This window comes from Marmota marmota, unplaced genomic scaffold, assembly GCF_001458135.2.
Source record: "Marmota marmota marmota unplaced genomic scaffold, marMar, whole genome shotgun sequence".
Taxonomy (NCBI): Eukaryota; Metazoa; Chordata; class Mammalia; order Rodentia; family Sciuridae; genus Marmota; species Marmota marmota.
The window spans coordinates 14,838,727-14,853,053 of record NW_025999990.1 but is presented as its reverse complement, the minus strand read 5'-3'; the positions used below and the strand labels follow the sequence as shown (position 1 = coordinate 14,853,053).

The following is a 14,327-nucleotide window of genomic DNA, read 5'->3' as shown; positions in this document are numbered from 1 at the left end:
CCTGATAACCTACCTGAACTCCAAATTCTTAGTCACCATCCCCCCTTGGGTACCTAACAAGCAGCTGAATCTTAGCAAGTCCTAAAGATAATCTTTAGTTTCTGCTCCCAACTTGCTTTGCCCCCAAGTTCCCCATTAAAGTCTGTATACTTTGGAATCATGTTCAACTGCTTTTTGATTCACTTCTTACCTTCCATCCTCCTGAAAGGGGACAACATTTGTATAAATGTTATGACTTCTCATCACATCTACTGCCCCTGCCCTTGCTTAGGTGACCATGATCTTTTACCTGGATGATGGCTCATCTCTGCCTCTATGTCTAACCACATCCAGTGTTATTTCCCACAATGTGGACAGATCAGGACCCTCTTACATTGGCTTCCCCTAGTCTTCCAGGTACCACCTTATGGTACCCCTGCCAACCCCTTGTTCTCATTATCCCTTCTCATTTCCACCAAATCAGTGAGTTCAACCACACTGTTCTCTTGCTGTTTCTTGAACACTCCCACCTACACCATATGAGGGTCTTTGTACTTGGAGTTTCTCACCTCTTCCAATATACGTCCTTTTTATTTCCTCATAGCTCTGTCTCATCACCACTTGTCAGATTACATATTTAGGTATTTATTATTTTTCTGTGTTCCACCTTAGACTATAACTTGACAAGAGCAAGCATGCTTCTGACATTTTGTTTTCCTTTTCCCACCATTATCCCAAATCCTATTATACTATTTGGCATATAGTAAGTCCTTAATAAATATTTATTATTTTAATAATAAATCAAATTTAATAAATAAACCACAAATGTACATTGGCTTCCTCTACCTTCAATTTTTCCTTTAGTAAACTGTAGAAATGTTTACCTACTTTTTTTTTTTTTGGCACCAGGGATTAAACCCATGGGTGAACCACATCCCCAGAATTTCTTTTTAAATTTTGGAGACAGGGTTTTGCTAAGTTGCTTAAAGATTCTCTTCATTGCTGAGACTTGTGTTGAACTTGTGAACTTCCTGCCTCAGCCTCCCAAGTCGCTGGGATTACAAGCATGGGCCACCTTTTAAGGAAGCAGGATATGTGACTCACTACATGTAGACTTAGCTAGAAGTAAAAAAGAAAGGGGGACACTTCAGGAGATTGTGGAGAACTAAGCTGTGACATAAGGATTAAAGGTTTGACTTCCTGCTGTTGTTTGGCTTGGGGTTTGGGCTCTCAACGGTCAACTGGGAAAGAAACTAAAGAATATGGTAGTGAGTTTAATTCAAAAGCAGATGTGATGAAGAACTTTCCCTGGGGAGGACCACTGACTACTGAAAGGCAATTGTAACAAAATAAAATGCCCTTAAAACAACCTCATGGAGTAGTGGAAAGAGTTCCAGAGAATTCTTCTCAGTTCCACTGCAAATGAGCTGAGCACCTTTGAATCAAATATTTCATTGTAGTAGTGTTTCAGCAAATATTTGCCTGTAAAATGAAAGTTTTAGCCTCGATAATCCCTATGGGTTTTTAGTGATTTTTTTAAATTTTTTAAATTATTTATGCATGACAGTAGAATGCATTTATGCACTTTGATATATCATACATTCATGGGGCATAAATTCTCATATTTCTGATTCTACATGTTGTAGAATCACATTGGTAATGTAGTTTATATATATAAAGTAATAATGTCTATTTTGTTCCACTATCCTTCCTATCCCCACATCTCCTATCCCCACATCTCCTCTCTCCCACTTCCTTCACTCCCTTCTACCTAATCTAAGGTAACTCTGTTCTTCTCTAGTGCCCTCCTCTTATTGTGAATTAGCATCAACATATTAGAGAAAACATTTGGGCTTTGGTTTTTTGGGATTGGCTTATTTTGCTTACCAGGATATTCTCCACTCTATCCATTTACTGGCAAATGCCATAATTTCATTCTTTTTGTTATTTTTTATTATTTTTTTAAATACATGAAAGCAGAATGCATCACAATTCTTATTACACATATAGAGCAATTTTTCATATCTCTGTATATAAAGTATGTTCATACTGATTCATGTCTTCATATATGTACTTTCGATAACGATGTCCATCACACTTGTAGAACTAGTAAATGAATTCAGCAAAGTAGCAGGTTATAAAATCAACACTCATTCTTCTTTAAAGCTGAGTAAATATTTCATTAAATATATATATACCACATTTTCTTTATCCATTCATCTATTGAAGAAACCTAGGTTGGTTCCATTGTTTAGCTATTGTGAATTGAGCTGCTATAAACATTGACATGGCTGCATCACTGTAGTATGCTGATTTTAGTTCCTTTGGGTATAAACTGAGGAGTGGGATAGCTGGGTCAAATAGTAATTCCATTCCCAGTTTTCTGAGGAATCTCCATATTGCTTTCCAGAGTGGTTACACTAATTTACAGTCCCACCAGCAATGTATAAATTTACCTTTTTCCTCCACATTCTCGCCAACATTTATTATTGCCAGTATTCTTGATGATTGCCATTCTGACTGGAGTGAGTTGAAATATTAGTGTAGTTTTTATTTGCATTCATCTAATTGCTAGGGATTAATATTTTTTCATATATTTGTTGATTGAATATATTTTTTTATGAAGTGTCTGTTAAGTTCCTTAGCCCATTTATTGATTAGGTTATTTGGGTTTTTTCTGTTAAGTTTTTTGAGTTCTTTATATATCCTAGAGATTAATGATTTATCTTAGACGCATGTGGTAAGGATTTTCTCCTAATCTATAGGCTTTCTCCTCACATTATTGATTGTTTCCTTATGGTTTCTTAATGTCTTCTTTGGAAAAAAAAAAAGCCACTGGAAAATAAACTTCACTAATAGCCATGTGGTTAAATTTGATTCTGTACACTTAGGGAAGTGGTGTGATAAGGAATCCATGACTTCTGATTTTAAAACAACACACATAACAAATCAGCTCAATTCAAACATACTTACTAAATAAAGTTATTGCTATTGAGGATAGCTGTAAGACAGGGGGTGATGAGGTATTTCATGGAGGCCTGGTAAGTCAGGGTTTTGTTTTTTTCTCTGCTCATTGTCCATGACATACAGAATGCGTGTCTTTTATTGTCTGCCTCTCCATGCAAAACTGGCTCCACTTAATGAAATAGGTTTACAACTCAGCTGATGGGCAGGTAACAGATGCATCAATAGAAGGTCAATTAGATACAGTTAACTCAAGATTAATCCTGTTACCAGTCCAAATTGACACAAATGGATAATCTGAATAAATCCTACAGGTAACAGGGTTTGAATACTTAGAAGCAAACAAGCTCTAATTTGGAATATCAGGACATAATTTACCTCTGCAAATATAAAAGGAAAGAAAGAAAGAAATGGAACCTCTCTTTGCCTGAAGAACATTCCTTTTTTTTTTTTGCAAATTCATGTTTTTGTACGTATGCTGCCATCACCATAGACAAGAAATCCAACTAATTTAAAGGCCAGCTCTCATTTTCCTCCTCTCAGTAATCACTCAGCCATTGCCTTCCCAGCAAAACTCTGTGCCAAGAATGTCTTTCCTGTAAGCAACATTTTTTATATATTAATAACCATTTCTCGTGACACACAAATCAATTGGTACCCCATGGTGCCTGAGATGTCATATAGCAAATAAAAGGACAGGCCCCAGATGCATGTCTTTTATTGTCTGCCTGAAGCTTCGGACACGGCAGATCTGAGTGGCTCTGGGCTCTGATGCATGCAGTGGATTTTACTGCTCATCGGCGCAAGGCAGTTTTTCTCTCCCCATCACATCAGCAAAGCTCAGTTTGTTGCTTTCTTCACTAAGAGAATTCTAATTACATCACAACAACAAAACTACTCACACATTTGTGGCACCTTCTAGATTTACATTTCTCACCATCAAAACAAATGAATATTCTCGTCTGTTAAAAATGGTACATTTTCTAGATAATCGAGTTCATAAAAGCTGCCAGGTTGGGTAAGTATATCATTAGCACTGAATGTGTAAGCCTCTATTGCCTCAAACACAAAACCAGAGGCATTCTCTGAGAATTTGCTGATTGAGTAAACTTTCTCCAGGAAATCAACCTAACACTGACTTATCCTCAATATTCTTAAAGGGAGATTCCAATAAAATATTCTTGAATTCATTAATCTCATATTTAGTATACCAATGTATTTAACCTTGAAATTGAAGCCATTAGGATTGTGAAAGAATGAGGTCACAACTTATCAGCATCCCTTGTCCCTTGATGTCTCTGGCAATCAGCTGAGGAGCTTAGGCCATACTGCGTATTCTGTCTGATCGGGCACCTTCTGGGAATTAAATTTATATATTCGATAGCAGGGCAACTACTAGTAGCATGATGAAAGGCCAAACGAGCCTTCCTGTGCCCTATAGAGAGCAATTTTGATTTAAAAGAAAAAAAAAAGTCAGAGATAGAGTCCTCACTCACAAAACTACTCATAGTAATGCCATCATCACTGTTACTTGTTTACTGCCTACTAAGGTAAGTATGAGCTCTGTGCTAAGAGCTTTTAGAAACATAGCTTGTTTGCAAAGATGCTCACAATGATTTCTGCATGTCTCTGGGCAGGGGTCTTTGCTTTTTGATGACAAAGAGTGGCAAGGTCACATCACAGAGTTTTGGTTGTTGTTCTGTTTTGGGGAGATTTTTTTTTCCTACTTTTGAATCTATTCTGGTCTTATATTTGTTTTATCAAGTAGAAGGTGGTAAAAGTGGGATTCCTGAGCCTAAATCACATAAATCCTGGCCGTTCATGCAACTTCCACTCCTGCCCTTTTGCTGCCCTGAAACCAAGATCTAAAAAGTCATGACTTGTTTTTTGGCAAATAAGACACCATGGTGGGGCCAGGGGGAGGGGTCAGTCCAGGTTACAACCACCAAACACAAACACAAGGCCTTCTGGGACTGTCCAGCTCAGCACAAGATGATAGCAGCCCCATGAGTGAACATAGGCTAGACCACCAGGCAAAACACCCACCTGATCCCAGCCCAAATTTCCAACCCCCAAATTCGTAAGCAAATAGGTTTTGTTTTGTTTGAAGCTTCTAAATTTCAGAGTTCATATACAACAGCATATCATGGAAACACATCTGTTTTGTGAAAATTGAATCTTCAATGAAACATTGTACACTTTCCAGTGTCCCCACAAGGTCTCTGGGACCAGTCTGCCACACGATGGTCATGTATTTGAGTGCCACTCATTAGGCAATGTGCTCATTGGGTAAAACAAAAATCTAAGTTGCTAACCTCAAGAAAATGAATGATGAATGATTAGCAAACATGAAACAAAGCTACACTTAACAGTTCTACTTCTCTCCTGGTGTGGCTGGGCAGTGGTGAGTGATTGGATCTACAACTCATTCTCTCTGGGTTTCAATTTGCCCAGATATGTGTGTCAGGAAGTAGAAGGCGAGGAACTCAATGGATCTGAGTTCTCATGCGCCTATTACCACCTTTGGTGTTCAAAGTCATTTCTGTTTTCCTGGCGTTTCAAGGACTCTGGCTCACCTAAAGAGTCATTCTGTATAAAGAGGTTTGTCATACAGCCTGAGTAATCCCAAGGCCAACAAGGGTATATGTCCTGCTGCATGGTCACTGGCTCCTGGATGTTGGCTTCACTGGTCACCAGTGAGAATGACAACATCCCCCTGACAGCCAGTGAAACTAGGTGACTTCCAGCATTAGGCTAAGCTCTCTCACAGGATGAATGAGCTGTATCAGGTGTGACTCCTAACATTTTCTGGAATAAACTTATAAAACTCCAGTAAAAAGAATTGGACACTTCTCAGTTTCTGCTGAGATGGAATTTCTCTAAGGCAAGGGGTGACAAATGTCTATCTGAGCCAAGAGAATATATCCAATAAGAAGCAGAGAGAAGAACAGCTTTCAAAATCTAATCCCATCACATGGTAAATGATCGAGTCCACTCTGAAAGGGTGTGAGCACAAGTAGTAGTCAGAGAAATTGAAGATTATCACAGGGGGTCAAAGAAATCAGGAAAAGTTTAATAGAGGAAGGGGGATATTGAGTCAGTCATGAGCTACTACCAAAAACAGAACCAGTATTACATTATCAGGATTTTCCTGATGACAGTGTTTTTAGTATCTGGTTAGAGGTGAACAATTTTTTAGCTCATTTTGAGACTATAGCAGGTTACGTTAATTTCTAAATAATATTGTAACCCTAATATTCTACCAGCATATGCCACTCTTATTTAGCCAAGCAGTTTTACATCTATCAGTGAGTTTGATATAATAACAGTATTAACTATAAGGCCTTCTAATAAAAGGCAGTTTTATCATTGATGCACACTGTCACCAGTCAGAGGTACTATTTGATTCTTTCTTGAAATCGTTGGTGGTTTTGCTTTGTTTGATTTCATTTTCTGCTTCATGCCAACACATGCTTAGTATTATGTCTGAGTTGTACAAAAATAGCAAAGGCTATTCACCTCCTGAGAGTCTCTTAAATCCCCTACTTTTAGTCTCCCAAAATGTGAAAGGTAATATTTTCCCTCATGGGTACCAATGAACCTAAACATATAGAAGTACTATTTTTAAATATTTCTGATCTTTTCACATTTTACTCATCACGGCTGACTCCTTAGGACACCGGGATATCTTACAATATATCTGCATTCGCCAGCTTTCCATTGCTGCAAACAAAATACCTGACAAGAATAATTTAGAGAAGCAAAGATTTATTTTTGGCTCAGTGTTTCAGAAAACTCAGTCCATGGTTGGCTAGCTTCAAGGCAGAAACATCATGGCAGAAGGGCATGGTGAAGGAAAGCATTTCAGCTCATGGTGGCCAGGAGGCAGAGACAGATAGGAAGGGGCCAACGACAAACATAGTCCCCAAGGGCACAGCCACAGTGACACGCTTCCTATAGCCATGCCCCACCTGCTTACAATCATCACCCAGTAGTCCATTCAATTATTAATTCATCAAATGGATTAATTCACATATGAGGTGAGAGCTCTCATGAACCAATCATTTCACGTCTGAATGCCGATGCATTACCTCACACATGAGATTTGGGGGAACATTCCAGACTCAAAGCATAAGGCCATCCCTGTCTCTTTCCCCTCAGATCTCCTGATGCTTGTTTCTTATTACTCAGAGCATATAGCATTGTTCCTTACCATTCCTCCCATCCTTTCACAAAAAAAATTTACTCTTAATTCACGTTCTAAGCCGTCTCCTAATCTCACAGAATTTATAAAGTGGCATTCTTCCCTCAAGGCTGCATGATCTTATTTTTCTTTTAATTGAGCTTACATTCCACTTGGGATATAGAAAAACTAAAAGGGTATCATCCTCTAACAACAACAAAAAAAAAAATTGGAAAATCTACCGCATGATAACTTTCCTTGATCCCAGCAGAAAACGAAGATCACACTTGAAATCTAAGGAAAGACACGTACCCCCATGAAAATGTGAGACATCAGCATTGACTCAGAGCAAAGGAAAAATACAGTGCTTCTCTACAAGTGAGACAGAGAATCTTTGACCCAGGGCTACAGAGTGAGGGTGAGCTAGTGGATGAGCAGTCCCTGGACACTGAAACCCACTTGCAGGATCTGTGCTGTGATCAAAAGCAAGCTCAAGGTCCTGGTAAATACAGGGAACACTTCCGCTGCAGTGCAGGCCTGGGCTGGGGAGTGGTGCTCTCTAGAAAATGTGCAAGACCTCCCCTGGGGTGGGTTTTGTTTCCATTATGGCACAGGAGCTGCAAGCTGCTGAAGAAAGGTCAACAGAGCTGGTCAGCTCCTGTGCACAGGTGAGGACCTCTCATGGCTATAGAAAGGGAAGATGTCTAATTTTCCCCAGGGTGGAGACTTTTACTGTTTTCTCTTTCTGTGAAAAGGACAGGATCATGAAAATCCCACCCCAGATACAAAGGACACAGGGCTGGTCTGACACTAGGACAATAGGACCCTCCCCACACACACACACACACAGCATCCTTACTATACCATCAAGTGCTGAGTAACCAGTGCCTATAGTCTGAAAGGGAAGGGAGGGGGGAGCCAGATAAGGAGGTCCCTGAGGTACAAGCAGAAAGGGAAGGTGAAAACTGAGGGTGACACAGTCCCTGAGAATAGAACCCTCTAGTAAACCTGTCCCAAGCCTGAGTGCAAAGGAACAATACAGGAATTTGAAGCTGATGGATACACAAGGTAAACAGACTACCAACCAGACTCAAGTCAGCTCAATTCCTAGTAAGATTAACTCATTCCTCTGCTTGAGGCCTCACAAAAGAGAAGGCATTCCCATTTCCAGGCCCAAGTACTACTAATCTCAGTCTCCACTGTCACAAACAGAAAATGGATAGAAAAGAAACAAAAAAAGATACAAGAAGTAGAAAACAACTGTAAAAATGATATCTTTTATGGTATCATAACAACACTAAATGTAAGTAGTCTAGTTCTTGGCAAGACAGTTATTTATTTTTTGGAGACTGAATCCAGGGATACTTTATCACTGAGCTACATTCCCACATTCCCAGACCAGGTTTTTGTTTGTTTGTTTGTTTTTTGTTTTTTTTCCTTAAGGAAGTCTTGCTACATTACTTGTGTGAGCCTTGAACTTAGGATCCTCCTTCCTTAGCCTCCCAAGTAACTGGGATTACAGGTATGGATCATTATCCAGAGAAAGCTACTTTATATGTAAATATATGCAGGTTAAAAGTGTAAGGACGGAAAAAGACATACCAGGTAAAAATCAATTAAAACAAACCTGGGTTGGTTATATTACTGTTAGAGAAAGATAAAATATCAGGGATGAAGAAGGGCATTATAGTAATACAGGGGTCCTTTTCAGAAATACATAATATTGTTTATGTACCCAACAAAGGGCTTTGAAATACATGAGCCCAAAATCCATAGCACTGAATGGAGAGAAAAACAAACTCATAATTATAGCATATTTCAACACTCCTTTCTCAGTACCTGATAGAATAAATACACAGAAAATTGGCAAGGATATAGAGGACCCAAACAACACTGTCAACCACTATCATTTTATTGACATTTATAGAATACCCTACAATAGCAGGAAATGTATTTCTCTCAATATACTTTTTTTCATGGAATATTCACAATGATGGGACATATCTAGGGCCATGAAATAAAACATAGCAACTTTTAAAGCATAGAAATAATTCAGAGAATGTTCCCAGATCTAATGGAATTAGACTAGAAATTAATATCAGAAAGATATCTGGAAAGTTTTCAGCTACTTACAAATTCATTAAGTTAAAAATTCATTAATTTTTACTTTCTCTTATGTCCCTTAAGGAGAGTGTGAAATATTTGAGAAAGAATGCTTTACTTATTTGAACACAATCATTTTAAGAATTTGTGATAATTCAGAGTAAGCCTGGATCATTCAACAACCAATGATTCAAATGAGAATTTGATAATATGGAGACCTTTGAAATTACTACAATGTTTGCCTTTTTACAAATAAGTAAACAGAAGTTCAGAGAGATTTATTAACTTTTGCCTTGTCACAAATACAGGTTTGTCTGTTTCCAAGCCTGTGATTCTAACTGTTCCCTAAGATACATGGTCAGTTTTCTCATGAACTTTGCATTACAATGTAGTTGAGACAAGGTGTGTGTGTACGCACATACACAATCAGTAAAGGTAAAATAAGTAGAGGCAGCAGAATACAACAGACAGTAGTATAGCAATATGTAAAACAGTGGATGTGTAACCGATGTGATGCTGCAATCTGTATACGGGGTAAAAATGGGAGTTCATAACCCGCTTGAATCAAAGTGTGAAATATGATTTGTCAAGAACTATGTAATGTTTTGAACAACCAACAATAAAAATTTAAAAATAAATAAATTAATTAATTAATTAAATATTAAAAAAAGAAATAAAACACTGAAAAAAATATTTGAAGTACAACCTATTTTATTAAAAATAGTATTTACGATTTTAAAAAAAAAAGCAATTTGGAAAGCCTAAAGATATGTGCTTAGTGTTTAAAACTGTTTGAGTTTAGAGAATGTTTCAGCATTTTGAATGACATTAGGCAAGTTATTTAACTTCCTGAATCCTCATTAATCCCAACTGTAACATGGGTAAAATAACAGAGGCAATCTCAAGGTTTAACACAAGTTCCCATAAAAGCTACTATAAGTATTAACCAAAATCATATCAAACAAAGTCATTGGCACATAGTTAACACTAGAAACGTTAGTTATAATTTGACACCTAATTGACATTTCCTCACCCCACTAGGTTGAGAGGTCCCACGAGGGCAGGGAAAGCCTTGTCTGATTTGTTCCCCATTTTATCGCTAGCACCAAGCCCAGCATATAACACAGAGTAAGGCCCAGCTAAACCAAAGCCTTCAGATTCAGATTGGAAGAAAGGGGTGGAGAAATATGTTGGTGGGAAGTGATTTGCTAATTTCAGGGAACAGGGGAACTTTATGTAGGAGATAGAATGTGAGCCAGTCCCTTTGAGATTTAGAAAAATTTAAATAAATGAAGAGGAACAGGAAATCTGTTTCAAGTTGGTGGAGTAGCTTTTGGAAAGTTCATTCTGTGAGAAAACAAAGTTCACCTTTGAGGGACAATGAGTAGACCAGCCTTGCTGACCAGGGTACTCCTCCAGGAGAACAGAGAGAAGGAGCTAGAACAGGAAGCTCAGGTCTGGGTACAGGGGCCTGGACACCGGGCAAGACAAGCACCACTCTTACTTTTTTTCTTCAGCCTTTGCATACCAGAAATGGCTTGTTTTTGCTCCTTCTTCATTGCTTTGGGGGAAACCAGAAGGCTCCCATCATTATATTTTGTTTGACACATGAACTAGTCAGTGCTGCCAGAGGTAAGCATTGTGAACAGTCATGGGACACAGGTGACGGAGTCAAGGCTAACAGGTTCTGCTGAGGTCTTGTCTGTGAGATCCCCACAGACCCACTACAGAATAGAGCAATAGAGCATTCATTTCTGCCTCCTTCTGAAAGATGCAGGGCTTAGGCAGCTCTGCAGGAGTTCAGATAAATCTCTATCTCTGTCACTGAAAATGAATGAGAGGTTGGTGCCAAGATTCTTAATGATACTATTATATGGTATTACTAATGACAATACTCAACTCTGTCTCAAAATTGCATGAGAAAAGACCTGGCTGTAAACTTTTAGCATCTGGAAATGAGTTTGGACATGGAAATTCAAATAATTTGAACAAATTCTCCATGAGAAAACTAGGAAAAGACAATGGCCAGACTGTCAATTAAGAATGGGGATTGGAAGAAGTCCCTTGTATTTGGCAAGGCTTCACTTGAAAACTAAGGAATGTGGAACATGGAAGAGTCTTACATTCAGATTCACTTTTCAAAGCTTAAGGTCCTTTACCCCATAGCTAATGGATAGTAATGACTATTGTTTTTCTTCTAAGAAAATTCTCTAGTGAAAATACTTATACCCTCTAAACCTCCCTAAATATAAATTGTTTCTTCTCATTGTATTCATGAATGTCCTTTGTCTGCTACCCCAAGGTTTTCAAGAGTACAGTTGTATGTCACTTAATGACTACATGCTGAGAACTGTGGCATCCGTTGGTTCTGTAGTTCTGTGAACATCAGAGTGCACTTACACAGAGCTAAAAGATATAAACTGTCACACATGAAGGTAATGTGGGAGGTCCTGTTACTCCTGCAACAGACCTGGACAGCATGTTATTGCACCGAACACTAAGAAATTTGTGGCACAGTAGTACTTGTGTACCTAAATATAGAAAAATGTAAGGTGCAATGAAAATTCTAGGCTATAGGAATTTTTCATTTCCTTTACAAATGTATGAGACAACCATCTTGTACAGGGTCCATCACTGAGCAAAATATCATTATGTGGTACAGAACTGTTTTTCAAATTCTACCCCAGAATCCTTTACCTTGCATTTCTGGGCAATTTCGTGGTTGGAACTGAAGGAGGTACGTTATCCTCCATATTTGCCACTATCACCCTTATCCTTGTGACTGAGTTTGTGCCTCAGATTAAGGAGAGAATTGAAACTATAAGTATAGTCTGGAACTCTAAGCTCCTGCCTCAGTGTTCTTTCCAGATAAAACTTTTTTTTATTCATCAAGTTAATGATTTAATATCCTGATCTCTTTCCTCAAAATTCACATTTTTCAAGAGACCTAGGTGAGAGGTACAACCTGCCAAAGCCAAATCCCTAAAAGTTGTTCAAGGAGACTTTCAGGACACTTAAATAACTCTCTGTAAGATGTTTTCCTCTTATCAGTGCCTCCCTGCCCTGTCTACTCAGAAACAATTCCAAGCATCTGAATCCTATAGATTCATCAAAACTGTAGCTGCTTTATCAAGGTTCAAAATTCATTAAAAAAAAATTCCTTCAACCACCAGCCTGCACACACATAAATTCCAGTCAGTCTGATTGCTAAGAGTACAAGAATAAAGATGCTCTTGGGATTAAGAGAGTCCTCGATCTAGTCTAGAAAGTAGACACCTGAAGAATTGTAGCACTATGCAGTAAATGTTGGGCATGAAGGAGGCCTTGGGTGACAGCATAATGCAAAAGAAATCCATCAAACCCTGGGAGGATTGGGAAGAGTTTAAAGATGATGTGGCACCAAAATTGAGTCTTAAGGGGTAAGCAGAAATTAACTAGATGGAAACAGGGGAGAACTGAGTTACAAGTAGAATCAACACAGCAAAGCCATGGACACATGTGCCATCATCATGAGCCTAGGGATACACAAGTATCTCCACATAGATACAGTGTAGATTGTGAAGGATGAATAGAGATTGAGGAGGCTAATAAAGTCGCAAAAAAAGGCCCTAAGTGCTAAGCCAAGGTGCTTGAATTTTATTCAGCTCTGAGGGATCTTGTATTTGCAGACCCCAATTTAATGAACAGGTTATTTTCTTTCTTTGTTTTTAAATAAAGCATTGAGCAAAAAAAAAAAAACCCAGAATTCTTGACACTAAAGTCAAATAGGCACTTTCCAACTACCACTTTCATAGGGTTTCTGACAAGAATCTAAAATTTAGCATCAACAAAACAGAATAATGCCTTACTCCAACCCATGTGCTCCTCTCCAGAGAGTCCCTCCCGTCTCAGAAAAGGACAGTGCCGTCCATTTGGTGGTCCTTCAAAACTTGTGAGTCATACTTGGCTTCTCTCTTTCCCTTAATCTCAACTTTCAAACTATCAGGGAGCCCAGCCTGCTGGAGTGTCCACAGTTATTCAAGACCCAGTCATTTTTCATGTGTTCCCAACCTAAAATTCATTCTGTGTCTCTCCGCTTCCCACTTGAACACACACAGCTTTCCACCTGCTCTCTCTGCCTCTCCTGATCCCCCCTAACAGTCTTCCTCCAAACAGCTGCCACAGTTGTCTCTTAAAATATGAACCTGATCATCATATTATCTGATGCTTAAAATCCACTAGAGGTTTCCTTAAGAATCTAACTGTTTGGACTTCTGCTTCCCTGGAGTCTTGAGTAGGCAGTTCATCATCTTGAGGATTTATTCTTCCAGCTACTTGGCTCTTAATGGACTACTGGTCAATAATTTAAATCCTTTGGAAAATGATTCATTAGACAATCTGGAGACGCTCTAGACATGCCAATACTAAACCTTCTGGTGGTTCTTTCAATTACAGCATGTTACCCTCTAAAACAAAAAGAAATGGGAGGTGCTGAGGCAGATCTGGGTTATTTTATCATAAATTAGTATATCTCATTACCAAGGTGCTTGAATTTTATTCAGCTCTAAAATATCTATTTCCGAAACCATATTTTAAGTATATTATTTGAGCAATTGGAAGAACATAGTTTTAATGCAGCAATTTGTGAAGACTGCTAACAAAAGGTGTGTGATAAAAAAAAATCTTTATTTTTCTCAATAAAGATTGAGAAAAATAATCCTTTTTGACTCTCTTCTTTTGAGAGAGAGACACACACACACACACACACACATACATACACACAATCGGGATATATTTCCAGATATGCCTGCCTTGAAATAAGCTTTCTAAGAGGCCTTTCAAAGGGACATTCATTGTGAAGCTAAAGTTGTTTTTCTTTCATAACCCAAAATGATTTGTCACTCTGTAACTGGCACCTCATTTGATTTCATCACTGGAGAAATTAAATCAATGGCTGCTTACAATTCTGCATAAGATGGTGGTTGTGTCCTATGGCCCGAGAAAGCAATTTGGCAGTCCACCCAGTGGATTGATCTTACTTACACTTGGAGTTGCAAATTCTACTACTGTTTGTTGATTCTGAATAGCAAAGATAAAAAGGATTATTAATACAGCTTCC

The 14,327-nt window shown here is 38.4% G+C and overlaps 1 pseudogene; it reads left to right on the top strand.

Annotated features, from left to right (window-relative positions):
• The first annotated feature begins 4,847 nt into the window (after window positions 1–4,847).
• The window catches only part of LOC107139316, a 70,381-nt pseudogene continuing 60,901 nt past the window's right edge, over window positions 4,848–14,327 (top strand).